Source organism: Dioscorea cayenensis, chromosome 7 (assembly GCF_009730915.1).
Source record: "Dioscorea cayenensis subsp. rotundata cultivar TDr96_F1 chromosome 7, TDr96_F1_v2_PseudoChromosome.rev07_lg8_w22 25.fasta, whole genome shotgun sequence".
Classification (NCBI taxonomy): Eukaryota; Viridiplantae; Streptophyta; class Magnoliopsida; order Dioscoreales; family Dioscoreaceae; genus Dioscorea; species Dioscorea cayenensis.
This window is the reverse complement of record NC_052477.1, coordinates 5463092-5473974: the sequence shown is the minus strand read 5'-3', so window position 1 is coordinate 5473974 and position 10883 is coordinate 5463092. Positions and strand designations below refer to the sequence as shown.

General features: G+C 40.3%; 1 non-coding gene across 1 annotated transcript; it reads left to right on the top strand.

Moving 5' to 3' along the window:
* The first annotated feature begins 7512 nt into the window (after nt 1–7512).
* Nucleotides 7513–7619, top strand: LOC120266109. The gene has a single exon (XR_005537951.1). It is a non-coding gene; the product is annotated as a small nucleolar RNA R71 (small nucleolar RNA).
* The last annotated feature ends 3264 nt before the right edge of the window (nt 7620–10883 follow it).

Sequence of the window (10883 nt, the reverse complement as noted above, 5' to 3'; positions counted from 1 at the left end):
GCTTTGAGAAGTATACATTGGGCTGAGTTGAGTAAGTTTAGACACACTACACAATATCGAGTTTGTTGTCATTTTTTATTCGAGTTTTTAGCTAAAGCATTAATTTTTCTGATTCGGTGTTGAAATTTCTCCTTACTTGTAGAATGCTTCCCTTGCATGCTCTTGGTGAACCTAAGGCCAAGCATTTCCAATTTTCCTTCCTATATGCTTTAATGTTTTATTTAAGCTTGAGGACAAGCAAGAGCTTAAGTGTAGGGGAGTTTGATAAGTGCTTATGTATTAGTAATACGAAGTATTCCTTTCTTACATTGAGCATTATTTTTCTCAGATTTTATCGCTTATTCTTGTGTATATGTGTTCTTTTGTACATCTAGGGTTGTGGAGACAATTGTGGAAGAAATAAACCAAAAGTAAATTGTGGAAGAATTTGTTGATGAAGTCTTGAAGTGAACAAATGTGAAGACATAAGTTGTGCTCAAAGACATGTGGGTGTGTGCCAACCTCCATTATGCTCAAGCGATTACGCAATGTAGAAGGGCACAAAGGCAGTTGACACGTCCGAATATACGTGTAAACCGCAAGTGCACGGGTGTCGAAGTAATAATTACCCCTGTGAGTGGGTAGTCGAATCCACAGGGAACAGGGCTACTAGTACTAACTTCTTCTCTGCTTTCTAACCTAATGATAAATGGAAAGGTGTGGTAATCTAATGTGTGAAGAAATGAATACCGGAGATGAATATGCAAGGGTTAAATGGATGGAGATATCAATCAGTAAAAGTGGGGTATTCGGGCAATGCTCCCCCTAGGATTCAGGTATTAGGTACCAGATAAGCAAAGTGTTTCTATGAAGAGTAAGTTAAGTCATGGAAATCCAAATATAGTCGGATCCGGCCTCCCGATCACCGATACTAGTCCCCTAAGAGGTCCCGGTGGAGAAATCGTTCAATCTCAACACCTCACACAACATATGACCGCAAAGCACTCTAGGGATTCCAAGAGGTGTATCCGATTCGTAAAGATTGATCCAGCCCTAATTCCCGGCGAAGGATCCTAACCCCGTACAAGGTCCCGGCAGAGAAATCTCTCAATCTCACGCCTCACACCAAATATGGTTGCATAGAACTTAGGGAACGGAGATAGAATACACCAATCGGAGGGGAAAGGGGATGCTCACTATCTCATGACTCACCCTCTCAACCCTCTTCAATCTTGAGAATCTAACCCTAATGGAGACCTCTCTCTCACCAAGGTAACAAATCATGCAAACCAAATAACCAAAAGATCAATAAGGCAAGCAAGCATTAGACAATCAAGATTAAAACTTAATCAAACTCGGATTAAATAGAAACACTAAGCAAATCCACAAAAGATGAGAATCCTAGGGTTCACAAGCCCAAATACTCTCTAGGGTTTTAGCTCTCCATGGAGCAACATACAAAAAACACCATCAATAAATGAAAATACATTAAAACCATAGAAATAAACCCCCTTATATATGAACTGATGGCCTTAATGGAGAGCTTCGACGTCTTGAAGGACCCACTCCGACGCTAGGTTCACCGGTGGCTTCCTTGATGCTATGACGGAGGAGGAATCGATCAAAGTTGGTGACGAAGCACCTCCAAAGCCGCAAAGACCTCCTCTCCAAACCCTAGCCGTCTCACCCCTAAAGAGCCGCACAAAAGATGAGAAAGAATAGGGCAAAACGGCTATTTATAGGCCTTAGATCGCGCCTGTCACGTGCCCTCATGCGCCCGTGTGGATTTTCCACGCGGTCGTGTGAGCTGTAGGAATTTCCACGCGGGCGCGTCGACAGTAATTTGCTATAGTATTTATACAGTAAAACCGCATGCCCGTGAACATTACTGCTACAATGAGGCTACAGTACTTTTCACAAAATGCAGTCCGAACACTCTTCTCTTGAGGCCACAAGTCGGGGCACACGTCCATGTGGTAGGCTATAAAACTTTTCTTCATCGACGTATCTTTGAGAGGTCTTACAATCTTCACAAAAAGAAGGAACATGAAGATGTAGCTGCCTTTGTGCCCTTCCAACTAGTGAATTGACTTGAATCTTCTTGGAAGTTGGCACACATCTCCATGTTTATGAACTCCTCTCGTGTCTTGGTCCTTGAATTGAACAAGAACTCCCAACATTGTCTTTTTATAGCCTATCTTTGCTTCCTTTTTACTCTTCAAGGTATTCACAACCTATATGCATAAAAGAACATCAAATACACAATATGAGACATAAACCATAGTAAAAATGATGCTCAATGCATGTAAAAAATATGTCTACTCAAGCACTTATCAGCAGCCACACTCAGGTGTTCTGACTTGTGCAATGCTAGCAAGATCATTCATCAATATGGTTTAGTTGAAGACGCAACATGATCTACCGCATGGATTTGTGCCCATTCATGTGACCTCCATGAAAAGTGTGGATTCGGGAGTATTTTGGCTAAGTATTGTAGCAGTTTACAGTAGTAAATCACTGTCGCAAAATCACTATAGCAGTTACTGTTCACAGTTCGCATAAAATCAACTTCTGAAAATTCACGCGGTTGTGTGGAAATTCCATATGCCCCTGTGGATGCCTAATTCTAGCCATTATAAAAGCTGCGATTTCAGAAGTTTTGGGGGATCCTTTTCCTATCTTTTTCCCAACTTTTCCCCATCTTTGGAGGCGCTCGTGGCAAGGGTTTGGAGAGGCTTTGGCTAGGTTTTTGGAGTGGTTCTACAACCTTTGACACTGCGTTCCTTCAGAAGATAGTTATTGGGGGAGCTTTCGTCAGCATCGATTCGATGAGGTGTGCCCTAGGCTTGACAAGGGAACCTTTAAAGAAGATGAGGCGATTCCACAAGACCATTGATATGGACTACGAAGGGGTTTCTCTTATAGATTGCATGATTTTACATTCGATTTCGTTGTTGATTGTATCTTGCTCCATGGAGAGCTAAACCCCTAATGGGTGCTTCGACTTGTAAACCCTAGGATGATTTTTTTTCATTGACCTTTATTATGCTTCTTTAATTGATGTTTTAATTAAGTTCCATCCTTGAATGTTTATTACATTGATTTTCCCTTAGAGTTACACTAGGGTTGAGAATCTATCTTGGTAATCTTTGTGGATGAGTGACACACCATGAGGGTTAGACAAAGCATGGTTGGAACGGTTGAGATGGTGAGTCGAGAGGTAGTGGAAGGTCCCTTTCCCTTCTGATGTGATTAATCCTACCTCCATGTTCCAAGAGTTCTTTGCGGTCATGATAGAGTGAACTGCTAAGAGACAAACTCTGCTGGGGCTTAGTTGTGCAAGTAACAGAGTGAAGCGTTGAAGTAATCCTTAATGCTGGGGCTTAATTGTAACTAGGTCTTTCGCCTGAACCAAAGGGTTAGATCTATACTAGGGAATATGGTTTATCACTTGGAATCTCCAGAGCTTCTTGCAACTCCACACAGTGTGAGGCGTCGAGAGTATCCTTTTCCGCCGGGGTATAGTGTGAGGGTTAGTCATGGTTGAACTTATGTTTGGGACCGTGTGTCTTAGAATTTCCACTACTCATTAGACATTGGTTAGAAGGCATAATGAGGAGTTTTGCACTTGAAATAATAGTCCTAGGGTTAGCAATGTCCGAGTGCCCCATTTTCTATCAATTACCTTTCCTTACTTCTATTGCGTCTCTTTCTTCTTTTCTGTATTTTCATTTGCACTGATATTGTTCACACAACTCTTGAATCATCTTCACTATAGTTAAATAGCAATATTTGTGTTTCTAAGTACTATTCCCCGTGGACACGACCACCCACTCACCAGGGTACTTTATTATTTCGACAACCCGTGCACTTGCGGTACACACATGCAAGGGGTGTGTCAGGAGTCTTGTGGGTTTTCCCTTAATTTGAACAGTTTCCATTCTAAAATTAGTGTCTTGTATTGTATGTTTGCATTTTCATCATCTTTAACTATTTCTAGATCAGAAAGACAGTATGTAATCACACCCTTAAGGGTTGTATTTAACCTAGGAGGGTCTTGAGCACGTTTAGAAATCATTCAGAGTTGTTTTAGAGTCATACGGGGTCCATACGGCCCGTATAGAGATTGGTATAGAAATTCCTGAGAGGTTGAATTGGGTCATACGTGATCCATACGGCCGTATATTGGTCAGTATGAATTTTCCAGAAAGTTTTCACTAAGTCATGCGATCGGCATCGAGGCCGTATAGAGGCTGTATACGTGAATAGAAAATTAATATAGTACCATGAACAGTGATTTGCTAAAGTATCTCCCTCAAAAATTTTCACTATTTCAGTGCAAGAAACCTCGACAATTATACCATAAACAAAGCTTGCAGTTCAATTTCAAATGCTTCATAGAATTCTTCAACACAGACATTTTCCTACCTCACCCGGCATTGTTCAATGTTAGATTGCCTAAAACACAGCTACTAAACCATGAGTAGAATCAGAACAATAGATAAGAAAGAAATATGATGATCAAGGAAATGCACTTAAATGAAGGGGATGAAAGCATTTGTGCCGAGAGAAGCTGGAAGTCAATAATAGGAGTAGTCCAAAACCATGTGTGCCGAGAGATGCTTAATGACCCTGGTCGCTCATTCTTTGAACCTTTAACAGAAGGTAATAATAGGAGTAGTCCAAAACCATTAACAGAAGGTAATAATAGGAGTAGTCCAAAACCATTAATAATAGGAGTAGTCCAAAAGTCAATAACAGTACAAAGCTTAATGACCCTGGTCGCTCATTCTTTGAACCTTTAACAGAAGGTAATAATAGGAGTAGTCCAAAACCATGTGTGCCAAGAGAAGCTGGAAGTCAATACAAGAATTACTGGGACAAAGCTCCTGAGAAGAAGCTGACTCTTTTCGCTCTTAACGTGAAAATTCTCGAAAGGCAGCCAGTGGCTTGGGAGCTCTTGGATTCATATGGGCAACTATAGTTCTCCTAGACGGATTTGCTTCCTCTTTGGAGAAGAAAGATTTCTGGGTTGTTATGCTGATCCTAATTACTAAGGGTACAAGAATTTTCAGCTGAAACCATGAGCGTGAGTGGCAGCATTAGAAGACATGAACAATTATTGATGCTGGAAAGAAAAGTCCACACAATCACATTTAGCTCCCAATTATTTATTCGAGCAATCAAAGCTAGCTTTCAGCAATTCTCAGCAATTCTCAGCAATCAAATCAGAAAACCAACAATAGAAACAAATCACCGAGGATATCCAAATGATCACCCAAAATCAGACAACAAGCATGGATAACTTTTGATGTTCTACTGATCCTGTCTACAAATTGGTTCTTCTTATCTAAAAATATCAGCAGGGCCTTGTACTGGCTTCAGCTTATATCTGATGTTGCCTGTATGATTCTTTCATTGATGCGTCTAGTTCAACAAGACTATGGAGAGGTACAGCCTAAAACTAAGAACCCGAAACTTGCACTTGATCTTTTTTATGGTTTAGCATTGGGTGAAGCCCTCATGTTCTTGCTAGAAAAAGCATACTGGGAATGGAAGATCAGCATCTGCAAGTTGCTGAACAAGTTAACCAGGAATGTGATCTTGGAAACACCGATATATGTATAGTGCTAATCAAGTGATTCTTCTATGATGCATATTCAAATTGCATAAATGGTAGTGTTTTTGACAACTTGAAGATAACCTTGTTTCTTTTGCTGGGGAGCTCTTGGACTTAGATTTTCATTATGAACAGCTCATAGGGCATCAAATACTTCAGAAGTTTGCAAACAGTGATCGATTTTTGGGCGACACACTTCGAAAGATAGGTACTTTAACTTCAGTGATGGAGAGGCTAATTGTTCAATTTCTCCTCCTCCATGTCCGGCCACTCCTCATATGGATCTGGATGCAAAATTTCCTGCAAGTGCTCATTAGCAATCTCATCATTGACATCTAAGAAATAACAAGTGTCATTAAAGTCAAGAGAGTGTTTCATTGCTTTGGCAAGGCGGTATGTGATCTTTTCTTCTCCAACGCGCAAAGTCATCTCACCTCCATCCATGTTAATAAGCACCTTGGAGGTTCGTAAAAAGGTCTTCCTAGAATCAACGGAACCTCCGCTTCTTCATTAACATCTAACACAACAAAATCTGCAGGAAAAATATACTTGTCAACCTTCATTAAATGTCTTCAATTATACCTCTAGGATGATGAACGGAATGATCGGCCAGCTATAAGGTCATGGAGTTGGTCTTGGCTCTCCCAACCCCAATTTCTGAAACAATTTGCATGGCATGACATTAATACTAACTCCTGAATCATCCAAAGCTTTTTCTTCCCCCAAACCTCCGATTGCACATGGTATGATGAAGCTTCCTAGATCATTCATTTTGTTTGGCAAGTTTTTCTGAAGCATTGCCGAACAATTGCCTTCCAAAACCACAACCACACTCTCCTCCATCTTCCTCTTGTTGGTTAAGAGGTCCTTCAAGAACTTTGCATAAAGAGGCATTTGAGATAATGCCTCTATAAACGGAATGTTGATGTGCAACTGCTTGAATAGATCCAGAAATTTCCTGTTTTCCTCATCAACTTGGTCTTTCTTCAACCGTGCCGAATAAGGAATTCTTGGAGTATATGAAATGAGTGACACAGCTGACCTCTTTTCCTTGTCTTGCACCTTATCTTTCGGCTTTTCTTAAAGAATTTTAGCAGTCTTCCCAGTAGCGGTTTTAGCTTGAAGAATATCAAAATTTTAACAGTGAGCTTTTCTTAGAGCTCTCGACCACTCCTCAAAGTGATCGCCTTCACTTGCTCTCTTGGGTTAGTCTCGGTGTTACTTGGCAAGCTTCCTAGCGGCCTTTCCGCTAATGACTTCGATATTTGTCCCACTTGATTCTCCAAATTGTGCAAAAAAGCCGTGTGATTGTGGAGTGTTGCCTCTATGTTTTGGAACCTTGTGTCGGTTGATTAAATAAACTTTGACAAAACCCTTTCTAATTCTGAAACTCTCTCCAAAATCTAAGGTGTTTGCTAAAATCCTGGTGGGGCAGCGGCCTTTTCTTGCCCTTGATTTCCCCATGAGAGATTCAGGTAGTTTCACCACCCTTGGTTGTAGGTGTTGCTATAAAATTTACCTTGCCCTCTTCCCGAATTGCCCACAAAATCTTCTTTTTAAATTGGGACTGAAGTAGCAATCGAGATAGGACAATCAAATGGCATATGCAAACCCTCACAACCATTAGAACTTGTGATTACGGCTATCTTTGATGAAGTTAAAATATCCAATTTCTTGCTCAATGCCTCTACTTGGGTTGCCAAGGATGTAAACGCATCAATCTCATAGAGTCTAGCCACTTTCTTCTTTTCTCTTGCATTCCATTGGTAGCTATTCAAACCCATCTCTTTAATCAATTGTCGGACCTCTTCAGGGGTCTTGTTTCCCAATGTTCCTCCTATGGCGGCATCACGAAGTTGTTCGGTGCTTTAGTTCAACCCGTTATAAAATGTGTGAATGACCATTCATTCGGGGAACTATGGTGTGGACACTTCTGCAAGAGGTCCTTGAATCGTTGCCAAGTCTCAAATAAAGATTCAAGCTCCATCTGAACAAATGAAGATATCTCATTATGAAGCTTTGCTGATTTTCCTGGAGGGAAATACCTCGCAAGGAAAGCTTCGACCATTTCATTCCAGTTGTGATAGAAGCTATTGGCAATGAATGGAGCCATAGTTTGGCTCTTCCCTTCAATGAGAATGAAAAAGCTCTCAAGCGAATTGCATCATCCGAAACCCCATTATTCTTCAACATGTCGCACACTTCAAGAAAATTCTCAATGTGGTTGTTTGGGTCTTCATCGGCTAACCCATTGAATTGTGCAGATTGTTGGACCATTTGAATGAAACCCGGCTTTAACTCAAAATTTTGGGCTGCTAATGGTGGCCTAACAATGTTCAATTGTGTCCCACGAATTGTAGACCTAGCAAAATCTGAAAGTGTCTGTTGTTGCCCCTCTTGTTCGGCCATATTTTCAGATTCTTCAACCTCCATTTTAGCTGGAAAATTCTGTTCTTGTGCATGTTCCTTGCCCCTCCTATGAAGTCTTAGCTCAATTTCAGGATCTGCTTCAACCAATATTGCAGGGTTCCCTCGGGTCATAACCTGTAGCTAAAATCAATGAAAAGAAACAATGAGAATGGAGAAAGAGAGAAATATGAAGTAGAAAAGCAAATAAAAATGTGAATGACTAAAGTAACCAAGTCCTAGTGTTCCTAATATCCCGTTCTCTGGCAACGGTGCCAAAAACTTGACACGTATCCAAATTGCTTGTGAACCGTAAGTGCACGGGTGTCAAAGTAATAATTAACCGGATGAGTGGGTAGTCAAATCCACAAGGAACGGAAGTATTAGTAGTAACCAATTCTTAGTTATCTAGTCGAAATCAATAGATGTGATGAATTGAACTAATTGCAAGAAAATTAAAAAGCAAGCAAGCGGGCAAGGAAGAAAGTAAAGGAGATCTCAATCAATAAAGATGAGGTACCTGGGCGATGCTCCCCCGAGGATCTTACATGAAGCTCAAGATTTACTAAATGTTTTTCTAAACTAAGTCTAATGAGTCGAGGTAATCCAAGAACAACCGGCCCTTGCCTCCAAGCTACCGGTACCAGTCCCCTACAAGGTCCCGGTGGAGAAATCGCTGAATCTCAACACCTCACACCCCATATGACTCCAATAAGCTCTAGGGATACCTAAGAGTGAAACCGATTCCTAAAGATAGATCAAGCCCTATTTCCCGGCGAATGATCCCTAATCCCCTATAAGGTCCCGGGGGAGATATCTCTTAATCTCATGCCTCACATCACATATAGTTGCATAGAGTCTAGGGAATACGGAGATAGGAAACAATCATCAAAGGGGAAAGGGGACACTCCACTATCTCATGACTCACACTCTCAACCCTCTTTAACCTTGGTGTTCTAACTCTAATGGAGACCTCTCACATTAAAGTAACAAATCATGCATATACAATCAACCACAATGATCAATAACGCATGCAAGCAATGGGAACATAAGATTAAAACTCAAATCAACTCGGATTTAATAGAAACATAAAGCAAATCAATAGAAAAGAATAGATGCTATAGTTCACATGACCAAATACCTACTAGGGTTTAGCCCTCCATGGGGCAAGTTACAAAACAATAATGAATACAATGAATAGCAATGAAAACCATAGAGAAAAACCCCCCTTGAATTTGTGATGATGGCCTTGATGGGTCACTCAACGTCTTGAAGAATCCTCCTCTGAAGCTAGGTTGCCAAAGGCTTCTCGATGCTATGACGGAGAGAAGATCAATCAAAGTTGGTGATGAACGGCCACCAATATTGCCAAAAACCTCCTCTAAAACCATAGCCACCTTGCCCTTAGAGTGCTCGCAAAAAGCCCCGCCAAAAAAGTCTCCAGAGAATAGGGAAAACGACCTTAACCCAAAACCACGCCTGTCACATGCCCCCATGCACCCATGTGGATTTTTCATTGGCCTGCAGGTTTTTCCATGCAATTACGTGAACAGTAATTTTGCTACAGTATTGCTATAGTAAAAAATGCTCCAACGTTTTGCTATAGTACTTTTCACAGCCGCGGTCCAAACACTCTTCTTTTGAGGCCACATGGCTGGGTACATGTCTATGCGGTAGGCTATAAGACTTTTCTTCATCGATGCATCTTTGAAAGGTTTTGCAATCTTCACAAAGAGAAGGAACATGAAGATGTGACTGCCTTTGTGCCCTTCCAACTAATAAATTGGCTTGAATCACCTTGGAAGTTGGCACACATCTCCACATTCATGAACTCCTCTCGTGTCTTGGTCCTTGAATTGAACAAGAACTCCCAACATAGTGTCTTTATAGCGTATCTTTGCTTCCTTTTGACTCTTCAAGGCATTCACAACCTAATTGTACAAAAGAACACCAAATGCACTATATGAGACATAAACCATAGTAAAAATGATGCTCAATGCATGTAAAATATATTGAAAAATATGTCTACCCAAGCACTTATCAAGCACAACTGGTGAGACAAGGAAGATTCTTCAACAAGAGATATCAAACATTGTTTTCACAGTAAGCAATATAAGAGAAATCCTAGAGTATGGGGAGAATTATATGTTGCTGCAAATGCACGGATTTGAGATATTAACTAGTCTAGCAATGGACCAAGATGTGAGAGAAAAGATTGGGAGAATAGGGGGAGTACTCAGACTGCTTTTTTCAATCTTTTTTAAGTCAAGGTTGACAGAGGATCAAAATAAAGTGAGTGTTGAAGCTGGAGAAACATTGGCATTACTAACATTGAATAGCAAGTAGAATGCCAACTATGTTTTGAAACAAATGAAGGTCGTAGACCAGCTAGTTGATTCATTAACTGACGCAGTACTCCAAGTTAATTCATCAAGGATACTGACAAACTTGTGTGCTTGTTTGGGATCAGAAAACTTCTTATGCATGAGGAGAGTAACTGGAGCAGCACCAACTATAAGTCTCTTCCTAAAATTTAAAGCAGAAAAAAGTATATCATCATTTTATTATTTCCTTTCTTACTAGAATGAAAACATTGATGCAGTTATCCTATGAAGAACAAAAACAACCAAGTTTAGTTTTAGGGATCACAACTATTGCAAGGAAAATTATAGTCTTCTCTCTACAAATACTATTATATAATAGAACATAGATTAAGCAAAACTTAGATTACAAAATAAATTTGTGAAAGACAGAAGAAACAATAGTTCTAGTTTTAGATAAAAGCTAGAAACATAGCCAAAATGCTACTGTTTTTGTTTGAATGTAGAGGACACTTTCTTAAACTAAACTAAATCATAGAATTTAATTTGTTGCCAAA